Source organism: Desmodus rotundus, chromosome 11 (assembly GCF_022682495.2).
Source record: "Desmodus rotundus isolate HL8 chromosome 11, HLdesRot8A.1, whole genome shotgun sequence".
NCBI classification, from domain to species: Eukaryota; Metazoa; Chordata; class Mammalia; order Chiroptera; family Phyllostomidae; genus Desmodus; species Desmodus rotundus.
This window is the reverse complement of record NC_071397.1, coordinates 16,727,817-16,742,220: the sequence shown is the minus strand read 5'-3', so window position 1 is coordinate 16,742,220 and position 14,404 is coordinate 16,727,817. Positions and strand designations below refer to the sequence as shown.

Genomic DNA, 14,404 nt, shown 5'->3' with positions numbered 1-14,404 from the left:
ATTAAATAATCACAGCCAGACTGAACAGGGCCAGCCCAGTTGAGGATTATCTGTCATTTAAATATATAGTGCAACACTGTAAAGAATGTGGAAATAAGAAGGCACTTACATTTACACCGTTTTTGGGTTAATATAGGAGAGGAATTGCATAATCCAGTGAAATCCAGAAAAAATAGCTCAGTCCCACCTTCATTAAAGGTGGAATAAGAAGTCAAAATGCCAAATGGACTTAAAATCATTGACTAACTAGGTAATTCTTTATGTGTTAGAGAACAGATTTATAGCCGATGTTAAAGACAGAGCTGGTATATGGGAAGAAGCAGTTTGCAATTGGCTCTTTGCCTTTTGCCTTTGTGAAGCTTTTACAGATGGGACTGAGAGAAAAATAACAAATAAGCTTTTCTGTTGCTATGATTTTTCAAAGATTCCAGAAAAGGAACAGATAAATAAAATCGAAAAACAAAAGTCTATCTATCTATCTATTTATCCATCTGTCTCTCTAGAACTTTCTCCATGTATACAAACATATAGGAGAAAGATGATTCCTCGGATATACTGAAACACACAACCATACTTATAAAGTTCTTTTTTCTTAAGGGAGAGTTTTTGAAACTCCCAGAAAATCTCTCTAGACTGAGAAGAAAATATTTTTCATAGCACAAATATATTTCCCCTAAAAGACCTAATTACATTTACAGTTTAATCTGAACTTAAGTTCATACTAAATAAAAAAAGATCTGAACTGAAAAATGAGCATTTGATCATATGTAAAGTAATAGTAATGGCATTACTAAACATTTTTTGACAACTTACAGCATGGTCGGAATTATTTTCCATGTATTAACTAATTTAACCCTCATAATAACTCTGATATAAATGATATGCTTACCGACATTCTTACTGACAGAGAAACAGAGGCCCGGGGCAGTTAAGAAATTGCTCAGGGTCACACAGTTTGTAGTTCAGCAGAGTCAGAATTTTAACCTCGGTAGCCTTATTCCAAGTTTGTATCCTTAACCAATCAAGTACATTCTTTCCATAAAAGGACTAAGATTAAACAAAAGATGGTAGTTGTGTTGTTTGCTTTCTTAGTAATGAAAAATGAAGGCAGAATGATTAACACATGCTGACTACCTTTTGGGCTCTGGTGGTGTGCCTGTAACCGCATAAAGCACTTTCAACGCCTGTGCTGCAAGAATTTTTAACACCTGAGTATTTAGTCAGGGGCACTGATCTCTCTTCCCTTAGAATGTCAAATAAAAAAATGATGACAGCCAACACACCAATAGCCATCTGGTATAAATGAATCAAAATTATACCTCTTTTTTGTCAGATTGGCAAAAATACAGGGTCCCATACAAAGAACACCACTTTTCTCTCATAAAGTCTTTTGTTACAAAATCATGAGCATGTAATTCTGTGACATAACAATATCACACTCCTGCACAATATATGGCATTTTAGGTAAACTGTTCAAATTAAAACTATAAATTACTACATCCATATTATCACCCTACCAACCACACTCAAGCAGGCATTCCTTCTGTCGGACCCTGTACATCTTTGGTGTGCCACAGCATTTCAGTAACTACTTCATGTGTGCCAGGAGATGCATAAGGTTGAAAATCACTGGCGTAGAGAGGAGAGGGACAAGAGCCTATGGGCTGACCAATAGGAACTTAAACTGTTATTATTATTATTATTAATCAACTCCCCTATCTTCCACCTCTCTCAACAGGATGTAACTTTTTGAATAAACAAGCTCATGAGTCATTCCTATAAGAAAAGGAAAAATCTGTTCTGTCTCAGCCATCTCTTTGATGAATCTAGCCAGCAGATTGGCCCTGGGCTATGGTTTTTCCCACTAAGCAAGCTGTTTCTCCCACTCTACGCAGGAAGCAAGAGAAGCTTTTGAGGGTTGCCAAGCTTTTAATGTCCTTTGGGACCTTTATGCTGAGTGAGGAGCAATCTTAGCTATCTTGCCTGGCATTGCAATTGACTGTATCCATTTGTGCCCTGGTGGCCCAGAAGCTCTGGCATGCTCATCATCCTTCTTTTTTTTTAATTTTATTTTTTATTGTTGTTCAATTACAGTTGTCTCCATCCCCCCCCCCCCCATTACTCTCCCCTGCCTGACCCACCCCCCTCCCACATTCAATTCTTCCCCCGTTGTCGTCACCCTTCATTCTTTTGTTCATGGTCAGCTTATACGATGGACCTGAATTCTCCATGTAATTAATTGCCCTTAAATAGCACAAATCAGTGCTTTGGAAAAGGGTGGGTAGGGGCATAGGCATTGGATGTATAAAGTATTGTATCTTTAGTCGGTCCTTTAGTATTATTGTGAGAACCAGGGAAGTTATAACTTTTGAAATGTGTAGTTATTATTCAATATTTCTAGTTTTTAAATGTAAAGATAAGTGAATGAAAACAGATATATAATATATAATAAATGAAGTCGTTACTCTTTTCCTCTAATAAGGCCTCTTTGAAGTCCAGCAAATCATCTTATAGTAGTCAGCACTTCATTGTTCCGTTCAGTTTTGGGCCTTACACAGAAGCTGTTCTGGCTTATTTTTCTCTTCTGATTTTTGGCACACCCTAATATTTTGACCTCTGATAGACCTTTGGGTTTAATTTACCTTCTCTTTCTACCCGTGGTTTGCATTCTTAAACTTTTCCTGGCTCTCTTGGTTTCTTTCATTTCTAGCCTTCTTTGAATCAAGTACATTTGTTCACCCAAGTCTGGAACAAAATAGACACTCAGTGAGCATTGCTGGAATGAAGTGTACGCATTGATGCTATTATTCATAATTTCATATCAGAAATAAATCTTTGAGTTTGACACAGTATAAGATTTTACAGGTCTTTGGAAAATGACATCGTCTCCTTTGAACAGATTCCTACTAATTAAGATTTTTATGATGACGATAGCAGCCACTGTAACTTGAGTGCTTGGTGTGTGCTATGCACTGTGCCGTGTATTCCACAAGGGTTTTCTCCATTAATTCTCACTACTGCTTTACACGAGGATCCTGTTATTCTTCTTTTTATACGGGAGAAATCCTGGACACAGGGAGTCTAGCTAGCCGGTAAAGAGGCTGGGGCAGGAAATCAGTTTGCTTCCAATGCCCTAACTCTTTCTCATACCATTTTAAAAAACTTAAATATCCCTGAATGTTCTGGTTCATTCAAATCAGAATAGATTTTATATTGAATTCATACTTCTCTGCTGGCTGTTCACATTTTTCCCTTCACGTGGAATTAAAATGAAGAGAACTTTACTATTTACGCTACTTGAGGAATTCAGTCTGCCCACATTCCCATTAGGTGCACACACCTGGAAAAACTGGAGAAACATCCCAAAGAGGTATCCGATGTACTGAGCCATTGGTGAAAGCACTCGCTTTGCACCTGGTTACCAATGTAGTTGTAATTCAAGTTAACACTCCTTTCTGATTCCGTTTAACCAACATTCACTGAATACTCATTGTGTTCAAGGCATCGAGCCAGATGCTTCTGATCTGAAGCTCCAAAGGCAAGTCAGATACAGCTGTGACCTCCAAACAGTGAGTGATCTAAGCTGGGTTAATAAAACACATGCTACAAATAATATAACACATAGCTGTAATCAAAACAGAAGTATTTAGAAGTGTCTTAGGCAAGTAAAAGAGAGATGGCTTCATGGAGGAAGAGGCATTCGAAGTAGACCTTGAAAGGTGGGGTAAAGGTCTCAGGGACAGTATGAGACACGAGGGTGTATTGGGGACGTAGTGATGCTTCAGGAGATGAGGGGCGGCTGTCGACTAAGCTAAACCTGGGGTCACACTTGGATTTTGACATTTACCAACTGGGTGATGTTGGACAAATTTTAAACCTTCTGGAGCTTCGTCTAGAAGATGAGGGCTGTAGTTACTATCTCATAATGCTGAGAAGATTAAATGAGATAACGCCAGCCCATGTGACCACTGCATGGAGTGTTGGCAGTAATGGAATTATAGGTGAAAGCCGTGATTTTTAATGTATCAGGTCCCCTTTTCCTTCATTTTTCCATCTGGCTGCCCCTCTTGGCCTCTGGTATTAGCGACACTTTGTATTTGCTTTCCAATGGCTTATTATTTAATTCTCACAATATCTTTGGGAGCTAAATAGGTAATAACTATTATTACAGTAAAAACCCATTTTTACATAATACGATTTTAATGGAACTGCTGATTTTATAAAATGAAAGTGACTGGTAAAGAAGATTTAAGTGATACTTTTGAACCTCTAATATAATTTTATGGTGTTTTGTGTATTTTAATTCATTAATAAAGGAAATGTGTAGAACATTCCCATCATTATTCAAATAGAATAGCATAATTTTTCAATAAAATTCTTTGGGTAAATTGCCTATTTCTATTTTCTGGGAAATCAATTTTATGGAATGACCTCAGACCCATCCTATTCCATAAAAATAGGACTTTACAATACTAATAAAAGATATCACTATCTTAAGTATGCCACCATTTTCCTTCGAGGCGTTCTGTCTTTATAGACATTGGATTTTTGAAAGAGCTGTAAATTCTTTTCGGTGGTATTATATGGAGTAAGCTGAGATAGTCATGAAGAATTTGCTCTTATGGTTTAGTTGATGATAACTTAGCTTCACACAAACAAATATGTCTGATTGTCTTTCCCTCCTAAATATTGGGAGAATTGTTCTAAACGCATTCTAGACTTCTTACAGAGTGGGAACAAGATTTTCAAGTTTGAAAGTCCCAAGCTTTCACAAGAATATCTGGTGGATGGGTAAAATGATCCTGCTAACTTGTACTTCCTGTTTTGTCCTGAACCAATCTAAGAGGATTTGTGTAAGATGCTTTCAGCGCTTTCTCAGAGGAAATTTCAGCCATGACAGAATGACACCCTTTTCACACAGGACAGACTTAATGAAAGGAAAATGTGTTATAATTCCCAATGATATGATTCTGATTTAAAAGGTGCAGATATGGTATGATATAGCCTCCAACATGTGTGCGTATGTGCTATAGTTCCCTGTGTTCCATTTTCTGTATTACTTTCAACTGTCCTTATTTGCGGATGAATGGGAGAGTCCTGTTTCTCTTTTAGAATAGTTTCTTTTATTTTTTTTCTGATTTTCAATACTCGGGTACTTTAAATAGTAGAGATTCATCAAAATCATGTGGTGTTCAAAGCTAAAGATATTTAATGCCTTTCCTTGTTAAGTCGCAAGGCCTTAAAGTTGGTGATATAGTGTAAGATTATCATAAATTAGGGAGTATTTTGGGGGAAGGGGTTTCTACAAAATGTTGTTAATATAGCATCATTATCTTGATTTACTATTTTTAAGCCTGAAGTTATAACTAATTTAGGGTAAGATACACATAATGTAAAAATGTAGGCCTGCACCATCAATTACACACTAAGAGTTATAAATATTAGTATTCTGTCTGTAGCTTAAGTAGTTTTTAAAATTCTGGTTTTGTCCCATTTGGATGAGACAGAAATGTCATACAACTATCACTGCATTTATTCTAGATTACTAGGTAGTGGGACAGAGGATAAAGTTAAGCTTGAGTTATTGGGACCCTTTGTATGAAGCATGACATCTGAATGGTGACTATTGGTGTGTGTGTTCTGGAAATCTATCACTACCTAAAAAACCACCTAGAAACTTAACAGCTTAAAACATACATACATTTTATTTTGTTCACAGTTTTTCAGGGTGAGGCTATACTGGGATATTCTTAGTGAGGTCTTCCCTGCATTACAGTCAGATGGTTGCTGGGATGCGGTCATCTAAGGGCTCAACTTGGCTGCATAGGCTGAGGTGGTTCACTCCTGTCAACTGTTCGTGGATGCTGGCTATTGGCTAGGAGCTCAGTCAGGGAAGTCAGCTAATAGGACTCAGTTCCTCCTCACGTGGCTCTTTTGGGACTTTCTTACAGTGTAGTCACTGAATTCCAAGAAGAAACACCCTAAGGAGTCCCCAAGAGTGAGTAGTCCAATAGACTTGGGTGGAAGTTTCATGCCTTCTGAGCCCCCCTTAGCTGCATCAGAATATCAAAACCATCACATTCCCTTGGTCAAACAGGCACTAAAGCCAGCTCAGATACAAGGGAGGAATTAGGCTCCACTCTCAATGGGAGGAACAGTAAAGAACTTGCAGCTGTCTTTAATCTATCGTTATCATGTGCTTCTGTGTATAAGTGTGGGCACATATGTAATTAAGGGCAGTTGTTCTGGACAATTCAAAAGGTGAGTGTTTCAGGGTCTGGTAAATTTGTTCTATCATCCCTTTCTTGGCAGACATTCGATATTATGGGCTTACATGAGTCAGAAATTGAAGAATATCAGGAGACAAACTGGTCAAAGGATTGCATTTATTTATTTATCTATTATTGCTCTATTACAGCTGTCCCAACTTTCCCTCACTGCTCTCCCCTGCCCTGCCCACCCGCCACTCCCACAGTCAATCCCCACCCTGTTGTCCATGTCCATGGGTCATTTATCCCTGTTCCTTGACTATACTCTTCCTTTTCTATCCCTCCCTAACCCTCCTCCCCTCTCCTCTGGTGGCTGTCAGTCTGTTCTTTATTTCCATGCCTCTGGTTCTATGTTGCTCATTTGTTTGTTTTGTTCATTAGGTTCCACTTATAGGTGAGATCTTATGGTATTTGTCTTTTACCACCTGGCTTATTTCACTTAGCATAATGCTCTCCAGTTTCATCCATGCTGTCACTGAAGGTAGGAGCTCCTTCTTTCTCTCTGCTGTGTAGTATTCCATTATGTAAATGTACTACAGTTTTTTGATGCACTCATTTACAGAGGGGCACTTAGGCTGTTTCCAGCACTTGGCTATTGTAAATTGTGCTGCTATGAACATTGGGGTGCATAGGTTCTTTTGGATTGGTGTTTCAGTATTCTTAGGGTATAATCCCGGCAGTGGAATTGCTGGATCAAAAGGCAGTTTCATTTTTAGTTTTCTGAGGAAATTCCATACTGTTTTCCACAGTGGCTGCACCAGTCTGCATTCCCACCAACAGTGCACTAGGGTTCTGTTTTCTCCACATCCTCACCAGCACTTGTTGTTTGTTGATTTGTTTATGATGGCCATTCTGACCTGTGTGAAGTGGTATCTCACTGTGGTTTTAATTTGCATCTCTCTGATGACTAGTGATGCTGAGCATCCTTTCACATGTCTATGGGCCCTCTGTATGTCCTCCTTGAAGAAGTGTCTGTTCAGGTCCTTTGCCTATTTTTTAATTGGGTTGTTTGTCTCGCTGGTGTTGGGTCTTATGAATTCTTTATATATTTTGGAGCTCAAACCCCTGCCCAAGGTATCATTGGCAAATATGTTTTCCCACATGGTTGGTTTCCTTTTTATTTGGCTGATGGTTTCTTCAGTCATGCAGAAGCCATTTAATTTGATGTAATCCCTTTTGTTTATTTTTTCCTTTATTTCTTTTGCCCTAGATGGTATAAGTTTCTTTAATCTGTAGTACATGTAATGCTTGATGTTATTGTATTGCCTCTTAAATGCCTGAGAATGGGATTCTTAAACCCTTCGCACAGAATCGGGCCCCCAGTCAGGGATTGCTCACTCTGAAACTGGATGGGTGTCTGCGTTTGGGCTGCAACCAGCGGCCTCTTCTTGGGACAAAAGCACGTGGGGACGAGGGGAGAAATGGAGCACAGCTATTTTGAGGAATTTTGTTTCTTTCACAGGACAACAGTCAAAATTTTCTTTAATCTCATTAAGAATATAAATGGGAAAAATTTCTTTAAGATTTTATAGAGAAGAACAGACAACTGTGATTTTTAAGAGATACTTCTGATACAGAAAGTATAATCAGCATTATTATCAAATCAAAATAAACAAATAAAAAGAAAATCTAAAGCAGAAGATCAAAAGATCCTTAGATACTGTATAAATTTACCCTTTTAGGCAGTTTCTCAGAGAGGGGAGCACAGACCCCTGTGAACTTTGTGTAGTGGTAAACCGTGTTAAGGCCAGTCCTTCCCACGAGAAGGAAAACACAGGATCTAGGCCCCATGGAGGAGGCATTTCCACAGACGGCAAATGTACTGTAGAAACTTACCACTTAAAGTGATCTCAGTGCGAAATTCCTTGCAGTGTGAAGTCCTTTGATGAACTGAATGATCATCTAGAAATTGTTTTATTTTGGAGTGTTTTTACATACATATATTTACTTGTACTAAGTAAGTATTAATATATATGTAAAAATATAGATCCATAGTTGGTAGAGAACTTAGTGGCTGTGTAACCCAACTGAAATGAGCTAAGGTAATGCAAGTGTTTTAGAAATTGTAAAATGTTCTGAAATTCATTAATATTGTTGCCCAGATTTTTACTATGTTTTATACCAAGGATAAGAGCAGAATTTGCTTCAAGTTCTCAACTCAGTGTTGCAAATTACCTCCTAAAATATATAAGAAGGAATATTGTTGCTTTATTTGTGGTTTTAGATTTATGTCCCTAAAATAGGATTATGTTTGAGAGAAACAATTGGAGGCTAGGGAATTCCTTCTAGTTGCAATGACCATGATTCAAATGGCTTCTTATAAATTAATAGCAGTGTGACCCTAACCAATGACCAAGGCCTGTGACAGAGTACCCTTGCCAAGGTGGGTAACCAGGAGTTGAAATTTCAAAAAAAATATTTTTACTACTATATATACATTTTATCCATAAAAATGGTTTCAATTAAAATAACAGCAGAGATTTTCTCTATAAATGATAAAAAACATACTTAAAAATATATTAAACAGGTTGATACCCTTTCTCTAATCTCAATTTGTCAGTCTTGGCTTGACTCACTCATGGTGTTTGTTTCTGGGTTAATTAGAACTCACTGAGAATCTTCTCTTGAGACCCAAAGTCATGTTGGCCCTGACACTTTTTATGGCTTGCTAACTTGCTGGAACTAATTAGAGTTTACTCTAATTGAGTGGTGTTTCAAATCCTTTTCTGTCATCACTCACCTGAGAAACATACTCATTGCCCTAGTCAATTAGTATTATAGTAATTTTCTAGGAGGAGACATATTTCCCCAGATCCACAGATAATAATTTGGATGGGGGAGGTGGGTATTGGCAAGTGTAAAATATATAAGAGACCCAGGGTTTATTTTGGTACTTTGCTCCACCTAGAAAAATCACTGCCTTTGTAACTTTACAGACTTCTGACTGCAGTATCCCTGAGGTGTGACCCTTCTGGGAACCTCGTGTGCAAACCCCTAGGGGAGTGTAACAGGTGTATGAGTCCCTGTAATACACCTATGGTGCTTTCCTTCAGTTCCAATAGGTGTGGTTTCTTTACTGCTGTAACAACTTCTTTCTCCTGCATAAACTTTGCATACTTTTATGCACAGTATAAAACTACTTTTTAAATGAACTATGCATTGTTTTCCTCAGGACTTTTAAGAGTACTTTGGCCTTAACAGTATAAACTACAAGCTTCATAGTAGCAATAAATGCATTGGTGGTTGCCATGGAAAAATATAAATATGTATCATGAACTTGATGGGAAATCAAAATTGCAGGACTTGGCATTTTATTCATTGTAAAGGGTAAATAGAATGAAGCTGAAATGATGACTCAGAATGTTAGTGCATGTGTGAATGGGTAGGAATGCATTGGTAGAAAGAGAGGATGCAGGGGAAGGACTAGGTCTAACAGGGAGGATACTAAAGTCCATTACAGACATATACTAAATTTCCTGTGCTGATGCCTAGGTGGTAACGGGAGATGTGGACCAGGGGTTTGAAAGGGAAGCCAGTAAGGAATCAGGATTTAGGTTTGGTAATCCTCAGAAGAGTTAACTAAGGAAGCCTTGGGAATTGAACCAGAGTTGGAGACAACGTGAAAACCATCCCAGAGAGATATAAGGAGAGGGTAAAAGATAACATCTTGGCAGAAATTCTAATTCGAGTGGGAGGAAGAGAAAACAGAGAAGGGGCAATCATGAAACCAGGAAAACCAGGAGGAGAATTAGTGCAACAGAAGACAGGAAAAGAGTAAAACCAAGATGGTACTTAACAGTAAATGTTACAAAAAGGACTAGGAAGACAGTAATTTAGAAATTGTCAGAATAAATTGTGTAGTCTCTGAAGGCTCCTACAAATCAAATGTAAAATATAATGCTTAGCTTGTGTTACAGTTCCACAATCTGCATTTGATCTTTATGAAAACCCTTGTAGGGATTAATGTCTTCAAGGATTCCTGTATCTTTGCTAAAATTAAAAGTAATTAGTCCCTGCCCTGGCTGGTGTGGCTCAATGGATTGAGTGCCAGCCTGCGAACCAAAGGGTCGCTTGTTTGATTCCCAGTCAGGGCACAAGCCTGTGTTTCAGGACGAGTCCCCAGGAGGGGGCGCACGAGAGATGAAACATGTTGATGTTTGTCTCCCTCTCTTTCTCCTTCCCTTCCCCCCTCTCTAAAAATAAATAAATAAAATCTTTAAAAGCAATTCCTCCCTGATGAGATGGCAGCACCTCTAGGGATGTCATCCCTGGTCACTCTCTGGTTAGAATGCAGCCAAGTGTTCTAAATTCATAGGCTCATATAATACGTTAACTCCAACAAAACTGGTCAAATTTGTGCAGCTCAGTTTGGGAAAATAGAAGAGGCTATATTCCTAAAGAGATGCAGTATTACACAAATGCAAAGTAGAACGATAAATATTTCTTAAAAAGATTTAGAGGATTGTGCGTAATTCTTATAAGTTCTGTTCTGGAGGTAAGAATTGAAGGTCATATTTTAAATAGGCAGCAGTAGTCCATCAGAGTACATCGGTTAATTCCTTTCAACTTTGAAATACTGAAGCCAACATCCACTGGTATTTATTTTGGGGATGTTGATATTAGGAACTAAGCCCTTTAAAGTCAGCAGTAAATAGAATGACCAACTACTCTGGTTTACCCAGAATTGGGCAGTTTCCTGGGACACAGGACTTTCAGTGATAAAACCTAGAAAGTCTATGGCAAACCAGGATGAGTTAGTCACCCTATGAAAAAATCACTTTTAAAGTTCTTACCAACCCCATATTCTATGATGTGAACTGCTACAAACTTGCTGAGAATTAATGAGACTTTTCATTCCCTTAACTGCATAAACTTACATTTTACCTAGTTTTCTTCCCTCAAGAAATTTGTCTCATGGAATTAATATTCTTTGAAGAGATGCAGGCATTTCTTAAAAGAGAAGGGAACCTGAGTGATTGCATATGTATTTTTTCCTCCTGGTTGGGGCTGAGGAAGGATGAGCTAAGTAAGGACCAGCTGCTCTTGGGGCCCTTAATATAGAGCAAGACATTTTCACTTGCTATCATTGAATGATGCACTTCTTTTTCTCTATACTTTCTGGTCCATTTTCCATGAAGACATTTTTGGAATATGGAATTACATAATTTGTGATTTCCCAATGATTGTTTTAGGTATAGTTACCATTGCTTGGGTTGATTATGCTTGCTTGGGGGAGCTCTTTGAGTTTGTTCATAGGCAGAGCTTTAAAGATGAGGTTACCCAGTGAGCTGATGAGTAGAGGTGCAGCCTGGCCAGCAGGGGTAGGAATTGCATAGGTGGTTCACTGTCAACCCTTTAGTCACCACATTTGTACAGAATTTAGGGGTTCTTAACTCTTCACATGCCCTAGGTCCCCATGGCAATCTGGTGAAGCCTAGATCCACGCTCAGAATAATATTTTTAATACATAAAATAAAATAGGATTATAAAAAGAACTACTATCTTGACATAGCTATCAACCTATTAAAATCAATTTGTGATATAAAAATATATATGCTTCTCTACTAGAGCATTAAAAAACACTGTATAGTGCAGGTTCTAATTACTATCATAATTTAAATGATGTAGATATTCTTTAGAGTGGCAATATTTTCCTTCCTTGTACATGTAGGCTGTCCCTCTCCTAGAGAAGTGGGGGTTCACTCCTCTCTTTGAATCTGGGCTCCCTTAGTGATGTGCTTGACTGATAGAATGTAGTAAAAGGGATGTACTAGGACTTCCAGGGCTAGGTAACAAAAGTCCTTTCATAAGAAGGCCTTTTGGCCTGGATGTCTTCCTAGCTATTGGAATGTTCCTTTGGGACAGAACCCTTGGGCTAGGGGAATCTCCAATCATACAAGCCAATTTTTCATACTGATTGACAGCTCCAGATAAACTCTAGCTGGTAGCCAACATCCATTTCCAGCCCTGTAAGCGATCTGTCTTGGACATTCAGGCCACTTGAGCTCAGCACAGGCATACCATCTTTTTGTTGTTGTGCTTTGCTCTATTGCACTTTGCAGATATTGCCTTTTTTTTTTTTTTTACTAAATGAAGGCAAGGTCCTCCACCAGAAAAAAGACTGTGACTTGCTTTACTGCGATACTCGCTTCTTTATTTTGGTGGTCTGGAACCAAACCTGCAGTGTCTCCGGGAGGTATTCCTGGAATGGGGTCTTGCTGACAACTCTGAGGTTGTTATTTCCTCTATCTGTAAACACATTAACAATCTCCTATTTTATCTTTAGGACAATATTACTCAGGGTTTCTTTTGTGTGTTAAATAATACTCCCTTAGAAGGGACATTCCAATGTTCAGTTCATAAGGATTCCGCATGGGCCTGGCAGAGTTAATGCTGAGAGTGAAAAATGATTAAAACTCCTCCTCAAAGTGGGCATTGCCTCTTCTCTTCCAAAACTGATTTAACTCTGTTTTATCACTGCCATTCTCACAATGCACCTGATACTAAACCAGAGTTTAGAAATTCTGCATCTGTTACACAACTATTTACTGGACACATGATTTATTATGTGCTGGGCACACTGCCTCATGTTGGTGTAAAATGATGAGCAAACAGTTCCAACACCTACCTGGAACTTACTGCCTAGTAGGAGGGAAGTAAATGTAACCACATATCTGATTATAGTTATGACATTCCTAACAACTGTGCTGCAGGAAACATTTGGACAGTTATGAACGCATGTATCATGAGAACCTGGACCAGGATGGAAGTGGATTCAATTAGATAAATCATTTAGATATTAATTAATCATAAATTTACCCAGAATTTCTCAAACTATTTCCTATGGAACTAGCTCGTTACTTCCCGTGGGAGTAAGATAAAGTCAAATGTATTTGAGAAATTTTGGACTAAACACAGATAAAAAAAATTCTTTGCATCTGGTATTTGCAAAGCCTTTTCTGGGATGATATGAATTGTGTAATTTCCAGAGGGGGATTTTGCATGGACTGTGTCTCCGAGATGTTTAACCACATGGCCCTTCTATTCACAGAGCCACTCGTGATGTCACAAAGTACTCTCACACTTGGTCCAGTTCTCACAGCTACTCCACGAGGTTAGGTATACAGTTGTGTTAGGTAAGATTAGGTCTTCTGTGAATATGAAAGACCTGAAAAATAGAAGTTTATATTCTATCTTATATAAAAGAAGTCTGTTCCCAGGTGCCAGGCCCTTGGACTCCACTGATCTCGTGGTGCCATCATGTGCTGTTTCAATTCCCAAAGTCACTCTTGTCCCATATGCCTGCTGGAGCTCCAGCCACTGAGACCGTATTTCAGACCTCAGGGAGTAGGAAGGATTCTTCCTGGACGTCATGCATGGCACCTCTCCTTACCTCTTATTGGCTCAAACTTAGACGAATGGCCATATCTAACTGGAAAGGAGGCTGGGAAATGTAGTCTTTTGGCTGGGTGACAATGTATTCAGCTAAAAATTGAAGTTCTGGTTACTAAGGAAGGAGATAAAAAATACTGAGAAGCAACCAGTGGTCCCTGCCACAGATATGTCTCATTTTTCAGCTGAATAAAATGGGCCCAATAAGGAAGGACCAAGCAAGGGCACAGAGATCATAGAAACAGCACAGATTCAAATCCAAACCTCCACATTCCTCAAGCTTCTCTAGGTCATTTCACCATCCCTCATTAAACAATGGGAGGATCCCAATAGGGCCCTTCAAAGGCTGTGATGTAAAGGGACATGTGATATAAACAGATAACACCATGGTAAATAGATTTGAAGAGAAAGGCAGGGATGTGTTTCTTAGATGTATATCCCCATGTTTGGGAATTAATAGCACTTTGGTTAACAAAGCCTGTAAGGGGTACGAGACTGCCTTTTGTTATGCACGCATTGTTTAGACCAGGACTCTGTTAGTCAGCCTGCTGGGCTCTCCAGGGCCTGCTCTGTGTCTAACAGCCTCTCCTGGCTTTTCTTCATTTGTCACATCAGTGATGCTTAGCAAGCCCTGAATCCCATCTGAAGCCATCTGTTTGCCTCACTTTATTTACATGATAGCATCACCTGATTGTAGTTTAGAGTCTGGATAAAAAAAACATTGCTCTTACCTAGATTGAGCG

The 14,404-nt window shown here is 38.7% G+C and overlaps 1 protein-coding gene across 2 annotated transcripts in view; it reads left to right on the top strand.

Annotated features, from left to right (window-relative positions):
- The window catches only part of PKHD1 (PKHD1 ciliary IPT domain containing fibrocystin/polyductin), a 447,336-nt gene that overhangs the window by 244,107 nt on the left and 188,825 nt on the right, over positions 1 to 14,404 (top strand). The gene's annotated exons all lie outside the window — the stretch shown is intronic.